A 19,899-nucleotide genomic window follows, 5' to 3' on the forward strand; every position below is an offset into this window, starting at 1 on the left:
ACTCAATATCATTGATTCACTCTGGGGGGATCTCAAATGTGCAGTTCATGTAAGACAGCCCAAGAATTTACAGGAACTGGAGGCTTTTTGCCCAGAGGAATGGGCAGCTTTACCATCTGAGAAGATAAAAAGCCCCATCCACAAATACCACAAAAGACTTCAAGCTGTCATTGATGTTAAAGGGGGCAATACACGGTATTAAGAACTGGGGTATGTAAACTTTTGATCAGGGTCATTTGGGTAGTTTCTGTTGCCATTATGATTTATAAAAGAGTAAACACAATTGATTGATAATAAATGGCTTCAGCCAAACACTAACCATGATTGAAAGAAAAGTTTTTGTGTTATTCATATTTTCTGAAAAATGGCCAAGAAATCATAAATTCTGCCAGGGTATGTAAACCTATAAGGACAACTGTATATAAAATAGTAGAAAAAAACTTATTAATACGTAAAAAACAAAAGTTCACAAGGGGGATATAGAAGCCCACATGAAATCACATATGTGTTACAAGTAGTTAGACGTAGTGTGGAATGTATGTTGCCTGCATGTTTTGTGGCCCAGGCTGCTTCTTTTTTTTTTCTTTTTCTCCATCCCCCCCCCATTATCATGGGCTAGGGCAATGTATGTTTTTATTATGTGAATATATATGACAATGTATTAATTGATCATGTTTGTTCTATTTTGTGTATATTAGATTTGTTGAGTCAGACACGGAGAATGAAGCCCTGAAGAAGCGGCCTGTGCCGCGAAACATGTAGGCAAGCTCCATGCGGTACATTCCACGCAATGTCTGACTACTTATAACACATGTGATTTTATGTGGGCTTCACTATGCCCCTTGTGACTTAACTTTTGTTTTTTATGTATTAATAAGCTTTTTTCTACTATTTGATATATATGTGTATATGTGATGTGAATTTAATTATCCAGGGAACCACAGCTTAACGCCTATTTTACCACTTACCCCCTTTTGCTATTTTTCTATTACTGGGTTGGTGCTCCCTTGATATTAGGCTGCTCTAGCATTTATAAGAGGCCCCTATTATACACCATAATCTTCACATTTTGTTCAATGTAGCAGAATAAATTTTGGCCTAAATATATGAAGAAAGACTTTTATACCAGAAACTAAGATTTTTACAAGATGGGTGGGGGGGAGGGTTGTTTAGCAAAAAAATAAAAAAAAAACTGAGATTTTTAAATACCAACAAAAGAAAGCTCTATTTGTGTGGGGAGAAAAATTATACAAATTTCATCTGCCTACAGTGTTGCATGACCAAGCAATTTTCAGTTAAAGTAGAACAGTTCTGAATAGCAAACAATGCCCTGGTCATGAAGGCAGTTAAACCTTCCTGAAGTCAAGTGGTTAAAGTAACCCTGCCTTTAAAAGAAAAGTTAAATCAGCAATGTAAAATATGAAAGTTTATACTTACATGGCAGGCAAGCAGTGAGTAAAATCTTAGTCCTCTTGCAGAGCTCCAGGCTCTACTGTTATTCAACACTAAGGTGTATTTCCTCTGGTAGGCACTGTGGGTCCCCCTACATCACTAGAGGCACTGTGCATGCCTCTTTTGTCATTCTTAAAAATTTCTAAATCTCTGTCAGCCACCAATTTCAGGGCACCTGGAATATAAGAAAATAGCACCTATAGTAAATGACATCTCATAAAAGGAAATCTGAGCAGGAAGTTGATAGATCTGGGAATTATAAGCAATTCCCTTGAAATTAATCAAAGTAGTATGACAGTTTGCTTTTTTTATAAATTGACTATATCCTTTGTTTATAATGTGATATTTTTTAGCATAATTTATATACTAAAATAAATAGGAGGGGAGGGGTTACATTTGGTAGATATAACATACATAAATGTACTGGAGTATTTTTGTTTTATGTTTATTGCAATTTAAGAATGTGAATGGTTCTAATGGTTAAACTGACACCTAGAGGTTGATTTACTAATGACAAATATACTGCACACTGCAAGTGCAAACACAAGTGCACTTCAAGTGCACTGCAAGCTAGATCTGAGATGAAGCTCTGGAATAAGGGAAAGCTCTGCTGATTTCTATCAATTATATGCAAGCAAAAATGCTGTTTTTTATTTTCCTTCCCCTCAGATGAAGAGCACTTTGAAGTACACTTGCGGGTGCACTTGCAGTCCACAGACTATGTGCCTTTAGTAAAACAGCCCCCTAGTCTGGCTGGTGCTGTCTAAAATGACACAATAGTCTTATAACTGCTGTGCAGCCACATTACCCCAATTGGGCCACTAAGATATTGTTATGAAAAGTATATGTTTGTGTAGCTTTCGTAATCTGTTTTTATTATTTTGTGGTTTTTGCATGATCTTTGTCATCCTGAACCTGTTTGCATTATTGCTTTTAGCTTTACACCTGTTTAGTAAACTGCAAGTTACCACTATTCCCTGTATGGTTATTCAGCCGTTTGACTGTTCTGTAAAACTTGGTGTCTACGTAGCCATGGCCATGTACATTTCAGGCAATGGTGAAGGAACAACTGTAGCACCCAATACTAGTACTCCAGGGGAAATCAGGCACCGTACCACCTCTGCAATAATCCCCCCCCCCCCTTATTCCTGGCAGGAGACTTTAGGACCCACTTTATCAGCAGAGAGCAGGAAAATCCATTCTGCAATATGCACTGGAACTGCAAGATATAACAGCAAGAGATAAACCATAGGGAAAGAAGTGCTCAACTGTCCTGTTGTTCCTAGATGCTTCAGCAGTAAAGTGTATTTTCAATAAGGGCCTAATTCACTACCAAAGTCAGTGTTCCAGCAATACTTTCTGAAGAAGAATGTGATTTTGGACACAACGTGGATCTCATTAAATAACTGTTCCCTTTGAAGTAGAATGTATGTTATCCGGGAACTAAGGGCAGAGATGCTGAAGGGACATTCTGCACACTTGGGCCCATCTAAATAAATCAGGCAATTGGGCATTCTCTGGAAACACTAGAGGGCCCTGATGCATTCTATGTGGACATCTAGGACTCCCTTTGGGACGAAGATTGTGGTACCACATCTAGAACTCATACTTTCCATGAATGTCCGCTCTCACCATAGATTGTAGGGCTTCATTGTCCTCATAGAAACTTTCAGAGTTGGTTCCATTTGTTGCTAGAATCCTCACAGTGGTCCAGCATGGTAAGGTACTAGGTAAAATCGATAACACCAAGACTCTTTTGTTTAGCCTGCTCCCTGGGACAGCAGTGTGGAACTGGCACTAATCATGAATGTTACTGCCTGGAAGGTGGGACTCATGGAGATTTGAGAATTTCACATTGTTGCTTTGTGGCAACAGTGAATATGACTCATTGGTTGTCAAGAACAAACCAATAGTGGACATGAGAGCAAAAACTACCACTCCTACTACTCCTACAACTACCCACTAAGGAGCTGACACTTTCTCAGTTAGGAGCAGTAAGGTGTCTACCAGATATGGTTAGAAGTGTTCGCATGTTGGACAATAACCTAGATAGTAGCAATAACTTTATATACAATACCCAAAGGGCCCATGCATGTGGATTATATCGGAGCATACCTCCAAACCAGACTGTAAGAGTCCATGGGCAGCTCCAATCACCTTGGAGAGGAAGAAGGAAGACACCCTCTGCTTTTGTGTGCACTATAGGCATCTATATGTAGGTACCACAAGGAACACAGACTCACCTTGCACAGACATTTTCCAGCTCATAGGAAAACAATCTAAGCGCCAGCATATTGAGAGCAATCATTGATGGGGTCAGTTAATACCACAGATAACCTTTTACAAACAAAAAAATGGCTGCCACCATGTTTAACAGAAAAATGCACCATTTATTATATCTTCTGTAAAAATTTTGACCCTTAAGAAACATCTGTGACACTCACCACCACACCCAGATAGGAATGTACATCAGCATCCCTAAAGGATTTTTCATTTAGGGTATTTAGAGAGTCAGTGTAACCATTTTTAAATGTTTAAATGAAAAAAAAAAGAAAAAATAGTGCAAGAAAAAATATTTACAGAAAAGGGTATTACAAAACAGTAAAATATATGGGATTAAAGCAAAAAGACCTTAAAGAGGAAGTAAACTCCCTCTGCTGACATTTACCTATAGGTAAGCCTATAATAAGGCTTACCTATAGGTAGTGAAAATATCTTCTAAATGTGTACATTTAGGAGAATGTCTATTTTTCAAAAGGGGTCATTTGAGAGATATTTGTAAAGTCCTGGCATTTTTAGGTCTCAAGAAATGAGATAGGCCATCAGTACATCAGGACTGATCAATTTTCAGATGCCCCGGCATCTCCTGTGATAAAGTAAAATAAGACACGCTGGGAAAGGGGGAGGACACTGTCACACTGTGTCCGGGATTTGATCCTGGGACCTGGTGTTCGCAGAAGGTTTCCTATTGTCTGAACCACCAGAGAACTTGCACCATGGTAGAATCCTTGTTAAGTTCTACTCCAATAGTTTGAATGTTGGCTCCACCCTGGGACCAGCTGTTGGTAGTCACCTGATCAGTGACACTATAAATCTTCACTTCCCCTTCCTGTCCTTGCCCTAGTATACAGTAGGTGCCTTTTAGTTGGTGGATGCTATTTGTTTCTGGTTGCTGACTTTGCTTGTTCCTGACTCTGATTCTTTGATTACCCCTTGGATTTACGCTGATCTTCTGGTTGCTGACTTTGCTTGTTCCTGACTCTGATTCTTGGATTACCCCTTGGATTTACACTGTTCTCGTTGCTGACACTGCCTTCTTTTTGACCCCTGTGTACTTCTGCCTTGGTCCGCTGTCTTGGATTGTCCTTTCACCTACTGGTTTACTGTCTTCGGCCTCTACTAACCGTGAGTTATTTGCTGGTGGTTCCTTGTTAGGCTGTTTGCACCATCTATTGCGGTTCCTTTTATACTGGCTACAGGATCTCAACCGTCCATCCACCTTATACTGGGATAACAAGACTACCAGTCAGGAAACTGGAGTGACGGTTGGAATCTCCTGGCAGACCTAACGGGTACAATGGGTTCTCGTTGGCTGAAGAGACTGTAGAGAGGCGGAGCTACTGTAGGCTCTGCATTTTTATTGGCACTGGATGTCTGTAATGGACATTCACTGACAGATGCTGTTTTTTATTTTCCTTGCATGTCCCCCTAGGATCCACAGTGACTTTACTGCCAAGTGCACTTGCCCCCCCCTCCAAAAAAAACCCAAACTGTAGATCCCTTGCAAAAATATACTTTTATATCAAAGACCTCGTTCAAATCTCAATTACAATCCTATAACTTCCAGTTACTTTTTTAATAATAAAATCTTATTATAAACCTTCTAATTTTCTTCTATCAACAATTGGTTTTGAAGTGTTTTTGTGCACTCTGTATCAACATTTTATCAAAACATTTTCTTAGATTTTGTTTTGTTCTGTCTACTAGTTAAACCACTAAATTCTGGCTTTTTACATCTAGAAGGAAAAAATAATGGGTGGCAGAAAAAACTACCTAAAAAGATATATATTTTTTTTAAAGTTATGTAGCAGGCATGTTGTAATGCAATTTCTCCTTTTGGCCACAAGATGGAGACAGGGAGATACTGACTTGTCCTTCCAGAAAACTCTGAGACACAGGGCACACTGGGGAAAAGGGGAGTTTCAGGAAGAGCTAAGGAGGCTGAGGAGATTCGAGGGGGAGGGAGAGAGAGAGAGAGTCTAGAAGTGCAGGAAAAGAAAAGGCTATGACAGAGAAGTGCAGAGTTGGCTGAGGAGAGATAGAGACCAAGCCACAAAAGCCCCTGGGTGGTGTGATAGTTTGAACTCCACCTGAGAGAGAGAAAGCCACACTGACACATGGGAGTATGTGGTGGAACTCCATCTGAGAGAAAGAGACATGCTTTGACAAAGACTGCTGCCAAAACACTGAGGAGAAAGGAGCCAGGAACAGTGTCACCCACATGGTAAACCACTGTTTGCCTCAGAGACCCTGCTCAGCAACTCAGCACCACCTAGCCAAGCAGAGATGACCCACACCGCTTCAGAGATTGCAATACCCATCCAGGTGTCCAGCCAGCCACTGTCCAGTCACCCTGCCAGTTTAGCTACCAGCCATCCTGATCAGCCGACAGGAGGTGATCTGGTGCCTTACAACATTGCCAGGAGCCTGAACCAGCATCTGGGATTACTGTTGTGTTATCGCACAGAGAATTGGTGAGCGGGTGCAAACCCAACATCCTTCTTAACACAGTACAGACACTGCATGCAGACACCTATTCCCCTTTCTAGTGTCAGGATACTTGTTTGGAGCTGTCACTTTTAGCCATTCTGTTCTTACAAACCACTACCTAACGGGATTTCCTAGAGGATTACTGTCTCGCTTTGTTTGATTAAACCTACTTTCTTTACAAAAGGCCCCAACGTTTGCTAGCAGAAGATACTAGTACGCTTCAACCCAGGACCCCATTACAGAACTGTGCTTACTGTTCCCTGTAACTAATTTCTTCTTTTTGGGTTGTTACTTTCAATGGTGTTTGTGGCCCAGAAGGAGCTGAGAAGATGACAAATCTTTTCTCCTCCTTCTCAGTGCCTGTGTTATGGGCATATAGATTACTGCTTTTCTAAACTTACAGTTGCTAAATAAATAAATAGTCTTTTCTAATGTATTAATTCTTTGCAGCAAGGTTTAACAGTGTTGTAAGCTTCCATATGCTTTAAACCATGATAATATATTCAATTTGTTTATCACTACCAGGTTTGTGTCTGTTTTTGGTGATAATCCACAGCCAGGATAATGGTATTTTCCACATGTGTCCTTAAATGAGTTGACAGTAATTTTATTTAACCAGGTGTGCCAGAGGGGCTGAGGTCATTCTTGGAGTTGAGCCGGAGATCAGAGAATCCAAAATCACCAAGCAGCTCCTTCGGGAGTGTCGCTACATGTGGGGAACTTGTCCAGGAACCTCTTTTCTACTAACAAACCTCCAAAATAACACCCCAGAGAGTGTCCAGATGGACCAGGCCGCTGCAACCCAGTGATGTAATATGGAAAATGGCCAATGGGAGTTAAGTGTTGTAACCAACATCCCTGGGGTGGCCTGTGGGGATGGTCCAAACAACCCCCGGTTTGGTTTACATCCAGAACATGCGAACAGACTGAAAGTTTGTGCGAACATTCGAACACCGTTAAAGTCTATGGGACTCGAACATGAGAAATCAAAAGTGCGAATTTTAAAGGCTAATATGCAAGTTATTGTCCTAAAAAGGGTTTGCGGACCCGGGTCCTGCACCAGGGGACATGTATCAATGGAAAAGAAAGTTTTAAAAACGGACATTTTTTCGGAAGCAGCGATTTTAATGATGCTTAAAGTGAAAAAATAAAAGTAAAATATTCCTTGAAATATTGTACCTGGGGGCTGTCAATAGTATGCCTGTAAAGTGGCGCATGTCTCCCATGCTTAGAACAGTCCCTGCACAAAATTACATTTCTAAAGGAATAAAAGTCATTTAAAACTGCTTGAGGCTTTAATGTAATGTCGGGTCCCGGCAATATGGATGAAAATCAGTGAGAGAAATGGCATGGGTGCCCCCCCAGCCCATTACCAGGCCCTTTGGGTCTTGTATGGATATTAAGGGGAACCCTGCACCCAAATTAAAAAAAGAAAAGGCGTTGGGCCCCCAGGCCCAATATACTCTGAACAGCAGTATACAGGTAGTGAAAACAAGACAGGGACTGTAGGTTTGTTCTTATGTAGAATCTGTTTGTAAGTGTAGCTCCAGCCAAAAAATCTATTTTAAAGCTTTTTGGAAAACATAGGGAAGGGTTATCACCCCCTGTAACATTTGTTTTGCTGTCTGTGCCCTTGTTCAGAAGATTTCACCTCACTTTCTGTCCCAATTACAATTGGATTTTGAAAATTTGGAGTTTTTTCAGGGAAACAAGGATTGGTGATTAATCAGTGGAAGAGACGACTTTTTCCCATATTAACTCTTACAGGAGACAATTTCCCTTCCTAGGGGTAGATTTCCTCTCACTTTCTGTTTTCTCCCTCCGTTTGTAATTAGGAGTCATTTGTAAGTCAGATTTTTGAAAATAGGGGACCGCCTGTATATACTATATGGCCTGCCCTATACACTCTGCGGAAAATTGGGCCTTATCTGTTGGTGGTACCAGAACACTGTAAGCCCTCACAGTTACACTTGCTGGCCGCTGGAATGGGCCCTGCTGTGAAATATTATATCAAGAATTGTAATTACATGCCCCTGTTAAACAGGGGCAGAAAAATTGGGCCTTAGGCGGTAGTGGTGGTGCCACAACACTGAAACCCCTCACAGATACTCTTGTTGAGCGCAGGAACGAGCCCTGCTGCAAAATATTACAGCAAAAATTATAATTACACGAACAGGGGCAGAAAAATTGGGCCTTAGCCATTGGTGGTGGTGCCCGGAACCAAAAATGTTCTTAGAAACTATCAACATGAACATTGAGGAGGAATAGGATAGTCACTCAGCATAACAGGATAGTCACTCAGCATCAGCAAAGGCAGTCTTCAAGGGATCTCACATTCATAAAAAAATTTAGTCGTTTACATCAGCATCAGGTGCTTGGTAGCTGGTGATCCAAGACTGATTCATTTTGTGAAGGTGAGCCAACAACCGAGTCGGTGGACAGGCGCAATCTGTGATCGGTTACAAAGCCTCCAGCGGCACTGAATGTGCGTTCCGAAAGAACGCTGGATGCAGGACAGGCCAGTAGCTTAATTGCATACTGTGCAAGCTCTGGCCAGGGATCCATCCTCAAGACCCAGTAACCCAGTGGTTTTTCGGTTGGCCCTGGGTATTCCTGCACCATGTACAACAGACGCTGACGATGGTTGCTGGAACCGATCAGACCTTTGTCTGAACGCATCAGTCAGACGGCCACCTTCTCCATCGCTCCTTCTGTGACTGACCGAAGCTTCACCAACACGTTGTCCAGGGGACCAAGAAATTGTAACCTCCCAGGCTCTGGAAATGCATTGCACAAACCTTTCTGCAAGGCCTCCCAAAGATGTTTCATCTTCTACTCCCTCTGCGACGGCTGCATAAGTTCCACCACCTTACCCTTGTAACGTGGATCAAGAAGGGTCGCCAGCCAGTACTGACTCCTTTCCTTTTTGCCATGAATCCAAGGGTCCTTTCGCAGGCTTTGCAGGATCAGGGAGGCCATGCAGCGTAGGTTTTCTTAGGCATTCAGTCCAGAATCCACTGGGTCGCTAAGGACGACCTGATCCGCAGCTACCTCCTGCCAGCCACATACAAGTCCATGGGTTTCTGGGGCCTGAAAACGATCCTTTGAAGACTGCTGCTGATGCTGAGTGCCAGGCTCCACCTCCATGCTGACACAATTCTCCTCCTCCTCCTCCTCCTCCTCCTCCTCTTTCTGTGTGATAGGCAGGAATACTGTCTGGATAAAGGGGGCCTTGAGAGGTAAAAAAAAGTCCTCCTTTTCCTGCCTCTGTTCTGCCTCAAGTGCCCTGTCCATTATTCCACGCAGAGTGTGCTCCAACAGGTAGACAAGAGGGACAGTATCACTGATGCATGCACTGTCACTGCTCACCATCCTCGTGGCCTCCTCAAATAGTGACAGGACAGTGCATGCATCCTTGATCACAAGACACTGGCATAGCGAAAAAAAGCCAAGCTCCCCTGACCCTGTCCTGGTGCCATACTCACACAGGTACTTATTGATGGCCCTCTGCTGCATGTGCAGCCGCTGCAGCATTGCCAATGTTGAGTTCCACCTGGTGGGCATGTCACAGATGAGGTGGTTCTTGGGCAGGTTGTATTCCTTTTGGAGGTCAGCCAGCCGAACACTGGCATATGACCGGCGGAAATGCCCACAGACTTTCCTGGCCAACCTCAGGAGATCCTGTAAGCCCGAGTACCTGCACAAGAACCACTGCACCACTAAATTAAGGACGTGAGCCAAACAGGGAACATGGGTGAAGTGTCCCTGTCAGAGGGCGGAGAGGAGGTTGGTGCCATTGTCGCAAACCACCATTCCTGGCTGAAGCTGGCGTGGTGTCAACCACCTCTGAGCCTGCCCCTGCAGAGCTGCCAGAATCTCTGCCCCAGTGTGGTTCCTGTCCCCTAAGCAGACCAACTCAAGCACCGCATGGCATCTTTTTGCCTGAGTGCTTGCATAGCTCCTAGAACTCCTACGGAGCACCGCTGATTTTAAGGACAAATCTGCACAGGAAGAGGGGGTGGAGGAGAGAGGTGTGTCAGAATCAGCACTACCAGCATTTTGGAGACGTGGTGGCGGAACAAGCTCCAACAATACTGCACCCTGTCCTGCATCCTTCCCAGCTGCCAGCAGAGTTACCCAGTGTGCCGTGAAAGAAAGGTAATGTCCCTGTCCATGCCTGCTGGACTATGAGTCAGCGGCAATATGCACCTTACCGCTGACTGCCCTGTCCAACGAGGCCAAGACATTGCCTTCCACATGTCGGTAGAGAGCCGGAATGGCATTCCGAGAAAAAAATTGGTGTTTGAGAACCTGTCACTGAGGTACCACACATTCCACAAATTCTCAAAAGTGGGCAGAGTCTACCAGCTGAAAAGGCAACAGTTGGAGTGCTAGCAATTTAGCCAAACTAGCATTCAGCCGCTGAGCATGTGGATGGCTGGGACCGAATTTCTTTCGCCGGTTTAGTAACTGGGGTAGGGAAATTTGCCTACTACAATCGGACGTTGGTGTAGCGATAGCAGATTGCCTGCAAGTACTTGGCAAACCTAATTCTACACCTTCATTCCTCTCAGTGCAGGTCTCTGAGAGGACTGAAGTTATAGTGTGGTTGGAGATCCCAGCTGATGAGGAGCAAGAAGAGGTCTGCCTTGTTCTTTGGTGTGGGTCTTTTAAGTACTGTTGCCAACGGACTGCATGGGAGCTCGGCATATGTCTGCTCAAGCGTGTGGTGCCCAAGCGGCTGCTATTTTGGCCACGCTTGATACGCTTCAGACATATGTTGCAAACAGCAACGGTGCGATCTGCTGCACACGTCTCAAAAAAGGCCCACACCAAAGAACTTTTGGAAAAACAAGCGGAGTCAGCAGCGCCCTGCGCATGCGGAGCTCTGCGGTGTTATTCAGTCGGTTGCCTGCCCTTAAGCTGGCCCCTGGAGGACATCCTGCCTCGTTGGAGATGTGCCTCCTCCTCCTCCTCCTCCTCTCTGGCACTTACGTAGAGTCAGCGACCTCATCATCCCCTCCCTCCTCGCTACTGGAGCAAACCTGGCAGTATGCTGCAGCTGGGGGAACATGACTGCCAGTTTCTTGTCCTCCTTGGGCACCCCCTCTCTCTGGGCTCACGTTACTGCCTTCATCCTCAACCTGGGTACCATCATCAGAGCCTTCAAAATGCTGCACATCCTCCTGCAGCATATACCCTACACTGTGGTCGAACAGTTTGGGGGACTCCTCAGGGCATAATGGTGGGGCTAGGGAAGAAGTGACTGATGACATTGAGCCGATGGAGGAGACCACTTTGGCAGCTGCATTGGCAGACAAAGTACCCTGAGCCTGGGTGAAGGAGGATGAGGAGGATGAGGACAGCTTGGTCATCCACTCTACCAACTCTTCTGCATGCTGTGGCTCAACACGGCCAGCTGCTGAAAAAGGACAAGCGTGCCCCACGGCCACATGCTGAGGATGCACTGTGTCCACAACTAGCACTTTTAGAGGCCTGTGAGCATTGGTGGCCTTCCAGACATACTGTACAATTAGATTAGCAAAATAACGCCTGAAGTTTACTAAAAACAGTACACCAGGAATGGCCTACTGTCAGGTATAGGTTTGGCTGGACTACAGTGCAGTGGATATATATTTTATGAACTGCACCTTACTGAGTCACCTGCCTGAAAGTGTCTTTGAACACGTACTCCAGGAATGGCCTACTGTCAGGTATAGGCTTGGCTGGACTACAATGCAGTGCATATATATATTTTATATCACACTGCAGCTAACTGAATCAACTGGCTGCCTGAAGTATAATAGAAACAGTACAGCAGGAACGGTCTACAGTGAGATCTAGCTAAACTGGATACAGTGGATATCTATCTATCTATCTATCTATCTATCTATCTATCTATCTATCTATCTATCTATCTATCTATCTATCTATATAAACTGCCTGCTCAAAGTAAATTAAATCTTTCTCTCTCTCAATGGCCAAAGGCACCCTGCCTTTGGCCAATTATGGCTCTGTTTGCTTATGGCACTGTGATTGACCAAAGCATGTGGGTCATAGTGCATGCTTGGCCAATCATCAGCCAACAAACCACTGTGATGACGCAGTGCATTATGGGCCGTGACATGCAGCTCGAATGGCCCATAATGTTCGATCTTCGGTGAACGATCCAACAGCCAATGTTTGAGTCGAACCCATCCCTAGTGGCCTGGACCAAGGAAAAGATCAGGCAAGCTGTGAAGACACTAGTCCCAGATCAGAAGGTGTGGTTGATAGACGTCAAGACCAACCAAGAGGGCTCCCACACTTAAGCCCTAATAGATTGGAGGAAAGGGATGCCCACTTGTTTCCAAAGGGAGAGGTTACGGTTGACCGGCGATGTTGAAGCTTGTCTAATCCAGCTGAATGTGCCAGACATGAGTCCAGAAAGCTCAAGCCAAGCAGCCCTGGCAGAGAAAACCACCTTAGCAGCACTGCACAGCCTATGACTACCTCGCCATGTTGCAGGAGGAGTTCGGACTAACAGAGAAGGCTGCAGACTTTATTTACCAATTTGAGCATGCTCTCCAATGCCAGGGTGAGCGCCTGCCTGAGTATATCCGGCGATTAAACAAAATGCCAAACCAAATTGTATTAAAGAAGGGAATGGAACCTTCAGCCATAGATCAAGCTAGAATGCTGCAGATCCTGAGAGGTGCTCTATGCTCCGATCCGGTCTGGATCCAGCTAAAGACTTCAGCCGATGTCATGTCATTAAAGTATCCTTAATGGGACATTACCAACCTAATTGTTCAAATCCATCCAAGTCTGAAAGACAACATCAGAAACCAGAGGGAAACTTCAGAGGGCCTCGGTAAAGGAGCCAACCGGGTGCCCATCCTCAGCAGTTAGCTCCAAAGTTAGATGCAAAGAAACCACAGTGGAAGCCCAAATCTTTACAGAGGGCCCCCACTGCTGTTTGAGCGACCATACAACCCCCTCTCCTCGACCTCCAGTGCCCGTCACCGGGAGTACATGCACACCAGCCCTCTGGGGCCCAACAGAGACAAAAGCAAAACTCGAAGCCCATCAAGAAGGGAGCACGAATACAGACAGTACAAATTAACTACTCTGCTCCCGGTAAATTTCCAGAAAAACTAGTGAGACCTTCTCCCATCGTGTCAGTCCAAGTAGAAGGCATCTATACAAGGGCCCTTCTGGACACTGGGTTGCAAATTACCCTGCTATATAGAGACTTTTACGACAGGAGATATGGGATATTGAAACCCAAAATTTCCCATATGATGGCTACTTACCAGTCAGGTTGACTTTTGGCCCCTCTGTGACCGGACAAACAAACGTTTGATACCTTAGCCATTGTATGCCCTCATCTATCAGGAGCCAACAAGAGTTCTATGATAATAGGAATGAACACTGACCATGTCAGAAGGCTGCTCACTCCTCATGTTTTGAAGTCTAATGCCCCATACACACGGTCGGACTTTGTTCGGACATTCCGACAACAAAATCCTAGGATTTTTTCCGACGGATGTTGGCTCAAACTTGTCTTGCATACACACGGTCACACAAAGTTGTCGGAAAATCCGATCGTTCTGAACACGGTGCCGTAAAACACGTACGTCGGGACTATAAACGGGGCAGTGGCCAATAGCTTTCATCTCTTTATTTATTCTGAGCATGCCTGGCACTTTGTCCGTCGGATTTGTGTACACACGATCGGAATTTCCAACAACGGATTTTGTTGTCGGAAAATTTTATCTCCTGCTTTCCAACTTTATGTGTCGGAAAATCCGATGGAAAATTTTCGATGGAGCCCACACACGGTCGGAATTTCCGACAACACGCTCCAATCGGACATTTTCCATCGGAAAATCCGACCGTGTGTACGGGGCATAACACAACCAAAGGCATACACCCTATGCTGAGACAAGTATATCAGCACCTAGTTGAAGAACAGAGAACCCCAGCTGAAGGAGTGGCAAAGATTTGGCGATTAGACATAAGTGAAAACCTGGAGAGGTGGCATGTTTACAAGCTTCAGTCAAACTCAATTGGGAACAACCGGGCCCCTTTGTTGTCCTTGAAGTTGACTGCTAGGGAGAGGACACTGGAGTGGAGGTAATCCCGGAAGTGATATCAACTAGGGCTCTGCAACGGAGTCGTGGGAAGATCCCTGTCAGCGTCCGCAATGTTACGGCCTCGCCATGGAAACTGTGGGCCTGAATGCTGTTAGGACAAGTGAATCCAGCCACCCCAGTCTCACCATCTGATTTGGAGAAGAGAGAGAAGGACAGAATCTCCATAGAACAGTTTTACCCACAAAACACCCCACTATTACCTGAGTGGAAAGAAAAGGTCAAAGCCCAGCTCCTGAGATGGCAGGATATGTTTTTGAACCATGAGTTTGATGTGGGGTGTGCGAAAAGTGCCCAGCACTGGATTCGCCTTCAGGAAGACAAGTTATTCAGGGAAAGAGACAGAAGGATCCTATTGGGTGATCTAGAAGATCTCCGTGAACAATTAGCAGAGCTGAAGAGATAAGGCATCATCAGGCAGTCTAGGAGCCCTTATGCCTTCCCCACAGTAGTGATGCAGAAGAAGAATGGGTCTCTAATGCCGCGTACACACGAGCAGCCTTTTCGGCATCGAAGGTCCGACGGAACAAATCCGTCGGACATTCCAATCGTGTGTGGGCTTCATCTGACCTTTTCTATCTAAAAATCTGACGGACTTTAGAAATAGAACATGTTTCAAATCTTTCTGACGGAACTCTGCCAGAACCAGTTCCTATCGAGAAATCAGCTTATCTGTATGCTGTTCCGACAGACCAAAAACGACGCATGCTCTGAAGCAAGTACGAGATGGAAGCGCTCGGTCTGGTAAAACTAGTGTTCGTATTGGAGCTAGCACATTCCTCACGCTGCAAATTCTGTGATCATTTATGCAATGCATTATTGTCTTCTTTATAATGCTAGAAGAACAAAGTAGTTTTGCTGCTCATATTCACACAGGGTTCTCACAAACTGATTTCTGGATTATTTCTCCTGATCTCATGAATAATATTGTATTGTTTAAAAGCTCGATCTCCATAATAATGATTACCATTTTTTTTTGAGGAGTCTTTTATTATTTTTGATTTTGTCAAGATCTTTTTGTCAGGATTATTTTAAAATTATTTTCTAGTGATCTCCATATTTTTATTTTTGTGTGTGTCAAGTTACCACAATAACCTTTTTCTTATTTTTTATTTTTATTTTTTTGGATCCTCAAGGAGGTTGGTGTCCCTTGTTAATTTGACATCTGTCTTTTATAGAAATGTATTTGAATAAAAACACATAGGCAAGTATTTTCAGAAAATAAAATATCCCTTTATTCTGGTTAACAAAATAAAGATGAAGGCAACGCTAGAGAAACTTTTGGAATTTGTGAAGCCTTTTGGCCCCAGGGCACACATAAAGCCTGTGGAAAACCAAAATTGGGAACTTGAGGAGTCCATATAATAGGGAGCACAATCTGGTCCAGGAATCCCAGAGATCAAGACCAGCAGCAGATGACATATATGTCCCCAGGCTGTGGTACTACACCAGCCTGTGTCTTCTGTCAGACCAGACTGAACCCAGGTCATCACTTTCTTCTTTTCCCTGCAGCCTTCCTTGGAGGCTGTGGCTTTTGTGGTGGACGTGTGGCAGGAGGAGGATGGGTGAGATCCTAAATGTGGCTGTTCTCAGTTATCTGGCCCCTCAGCCCCTTCTTAAGGGGCTCAGCAAAAAGTCCCTCGCAGAGGAGGAGTTGGCTCTTCTCCAATTCAAGCAACCTGGTGGCTAAATAGTAGCCATAGGCCTCTTCAGCATCGGGGGGGCTCCTCAGGACATCCGTTGCTTCCCTAATGAGGCGCAGTGATGCCTCCTCCATCACCGTCCCCTTCCTGGGCCTTTTTGTTTGAAGGCAAAGGGGAAGCACCTGTGATTGTGTGAGGCTCCTACTGGGCCCAGCCACCTCCTGGCTGACACTGGGCCCGCCCACGTCCTGGCTGTCACTGGGTCCGGCCTCCTCCTGCCTGCCACTTTCCAGACCTTCCTCGTGGCTGAGCTCATCCTATGTATAAAAAAGGGACATAGTTTTAGTTTTTGGTTCATCAATCACGCACAATTTTCAGCTCATGACTTGCAAATTCAATGTAAATACATATAAAAGAGTATCATTCTGACCCCAGCATTTTTTTAAGCTGGTGACAAATATTTTTGGCCACTACTGTCAATTGATATGTATACACCATTTTTTGGATAAAATCCTTAATAGGTAATCAATTAGAACATCTAGTTAACAACTGTGTTCGGTCCATCTCTAGTAAACATAATTGTTTTTACTACCCAATTCAGGACTACAGGTGGATTTAGGTGAATTCAAACGTATTATCAAAATTATGGTCCAGGACTAACCTTCCCATTCTTCATTACATTTAAATATGTTCCCTATTCTTATGTACAAGAAATCTATGGTTTATAACCAGTATCACAATCAATGTTATACCACAAAGTGGGAGGCATTGAATAAATATGGAAATGTCAATTTCCTCTTCCCCCCTTTTTTTTTTTTCTTTTCTTTCATGATATTTGTATTTAATGTTATATTTTTAATATTTTTTTTTTTGTAGTCTGTAGTCACTGATTTTAGTATCAACATGCTTAATGAAAATCATATATTCTACAACTTTTCATAATCTCCTAGAAGATCTGAACATGGATGTGTTTCAGACTTTATCCAAATACAGTCTTTGCAACAGAAGCTTCTTTTGTGTAGTTTAATGTAGGATTTTAGCAGGAGTAACAAATTCCTTGGGAAATACAGTAGGAACACTATAATTCATATTAAGAACATAAGAGGGCATTTCCCAATTATGTTACCTATACCAATAAAAACACAGTTGAAATCACTTGAAAAAATGTTCAGTTCTACAAAAAGGGTTAGCCAATGTGCATTGCTTGGAGCCAGGAGACATATTGTTGTGTGAAGAATTTGCATAGCATCAAGGCACCAGGATGTTTTGTACAACAACCACCTTCTCCCAAGTGGTCAAATGAATGCTCTGCTTTATTGAATGTAATGGTTTGCAGTTGCTATGTAGCTTTCATCAGGTAAGAGTATAATCACATAATTCTGTCAATAATTCCGTAATGCATTTACCTGTAATAAGACCTATGATAAAAAATAATTCAGTGTCTGAGGAACTGGCTTCAGTAAAGCAGTGCAAAAAGAAATGATATAGTAAATGATATCAGATGTGCACAACAGAAAAATGTGGCTGCTTTATAGAATAGAGTAGGATAGAATGAAGTGGAATAGAATAAAGTATTATAAAAAATAATAAAATATAAAATAAAGGAATAGAACAGAATTAAAGAGAAAAGAATAGAATATATTCTATTATATTCTATGTTCTCTTTTCTATTTTATTTTCTATACTATTCAATGATTTTCTATTCTGTTTTATCCTATTCCTTTATTTTCTATTCTATTAATCAGCCTAAATATAAATCATTGTTTATTTGATTTAACCTTACTGTATTTACTGCAATATGCACTCCACTTCAATTTCATTTTAATTTTAGAATTCAAATTTTCAAATTTGGATAATTAATTTTTGTTATAATTTATTTCGGATTCCATTAAATTTGTTACTATTGTGATTCAGAAATTCGGACACACCCGAATCTCCGAATAAGGAAAATTTCATCCAAAATCTGATTTGTAACAAAATGAATCACACATGTCTAAATGATATAGTGCTTTATAAATGTGGTGGTAGACTTTGAGTGAGGGCAAGAGTTAAGGGTAATATGTCGGAGCTGGACTCGTTTAAGTATTAAAGCGTATTTACAATTGCAGTCAAATTTGAGAAAATGCCATCATATGTTTGTTATGTGTTTCCATTCACATAGCATGCCTAAAACTAATTTAAAAAATATGTATTACCTTTTTAGATGTTTCTCAGGACAAGGTGTCATGGATGAATGCAAGGTTTTTTTAAAGCAGTATTAAACCCAAAACCAAAAATGTAATATACTCCAACTTTCCAATCATGACATGTGGTAGCTGTATTTGTTTTCTTTATTTAGGCTTTTTCCTTCTTTTTTCACCTGGTGAACTGGCCAGCAACACACCTCCTGTTAGACATGTGCAGAATTTGTTTCAAATAGATTTGTTATGTTACTAATTTCATTCTGTTGATTTGTTTTGGAATGTGTTTAGTTTAGTTCAGTTTATTAATTTCTAGCAAATTTCAAATTTTTGGAAATGATTCAAAATCAGATTGGCCAAGAAATGATCGACCGATTTAAATTCTGTGTGAAGAATAGCTGGTTATTAAGGAGCAGGCCAGGAAGCGGGCCGACGCACCCTAAAAGACTGCCCTATAGAAGTTTCACTGCTACAGGGAGGCAGCAGTGCAAAGGATCAAGTATATATATGTGATCCTGCACTTCCAGGTATTGAGCGCTAAAGCACGCTGCCGGCACCTTGCTCCCGCTCAGTGTCCCCTGGCACATCATCCTGCAGACAGAACGGTAGTCTGCCTATGTAAACAAAGCAGATCGCCGTTCTGACAGGAGGGAAGGAATGAATTCAGTGTCTCTGCAAGGCAGGGACAAGAATCCATGTCTTCCCCTAGTAAAAGCACCTGCCACACAGTTAACCCTTAGATCACCTCTGATGTTAATTCCTTCCCAACCAGTGTCATTAGTACAGTGTCATTAGTACAGTGACAGTGCATATTTTGTAGCACTGATTACTGTATTAATGTCACTGTCAACGTTATTACTTTTGCAAAAACCAATCAATATAAGCTTATTGGGATTTTTTTTTACCAAAAATATGTAGCAGAATACATATTGGACTAAATTTATGAAGAAATTCGATCTTTTTCCTTTTTTTTATTGGATATGTTTTATAGAAGAAAGTAAAAAATTTAATTTTTTTTTTTAAATTGTCAGTCTTTTTTTGTTTATAGCGCAAAAAAAAAAACAGAGGTGATCAAACACCACCAAAAGAAAGCTATATTTGTGGGAAAAAAATTACTTACATTTTTGGGTACAAGGTCACACGACCACACAATTGTCAGTTAAAGTAACGCAGTGCTGTATCACAAAATTTACCTGGTCATGAAGGGGGTAAATCTTCCTGATATTTATGGGGACAAGGGCCTCTTCCCCACAACCCTGGCCCGGTGGTTGCGGGGGGTGACTGTCGGAATCTGAAAGCCCCCGTTAATAAGAGGTCCCCCAGATCCCCCCCCCATGTGAATGAGTATGGGGTACATAGTATCCCTACTCATTCACCAAAAAAAACTGTAGTGTAAAAAAAGACAGAAGGCAGTTTTTGACAAGTCCTTTTTAAAAAACACAATAAATAAATGTCCCCCAAAGTAGATCTAATGTCAATCATGATGAACGCCTGCCGATGACCCAAAAAAAGAGCTTTGCACCTGACGAAGGCTCCTGCCATCTGACAGCTCCACTGTATGACAGTTCTTAAATAATTAAGGGGCAGGGCCACCCTTTGACGTCACTGGATAACCCCACCTTCTTGTGACATCATCAACCCAGCATGCCCCCGGTAGATGATACACCCGAAGGGCCTAGTATGGATTGAGAGGGCCCCACGCTGACAGTGACGTCATCG

The 19,899-nt window shown here is 42.9% G+C and overlaps 1 long non-coding RNA gene across 6 annotated transcripts in view; it reads right to left on the reverse strand.

Annotated features, from left to right (window-relative positions):
• Positions 1-19,899, reverse strand: part of LOC141112324 (uncharacterized) — a 485,334-nt gene that overhangs the window by 306,543 nt on the left and 158,892 nt on the right. For 5 of the 6 annotated variants that reach the window (XR_012236572.1, XR_012236571.1, XR_012236573.1 and 2 more), the window contains one exon: positions 1,438-1,627. This is a non-coding gene — a long non-coding RNA (uncharacterized lncRNA). Of the gene's footprint in view, positions 1-1,437; positions 1,628-15,048; positions 16,318-19,899 lie in introns of those variants that run through there. The other variant, XR_012236570.1, reaches the window with a different exon arrangement.

Source organism: Aquarana catesbeiana, linkage group LG11, assembly GCF_042186555.1.
Source record: "Aquarana catesbeiana isolate 2022-GZ linkage group LG11, ASM4218655v1, whole genome shotgun sequence".
Lineage (NCBI taxonomy): Eukaryota > Metazoa > Chordata > Amphibia > Anura > Ranidae > Aquarana > Aquarana catesbeiana.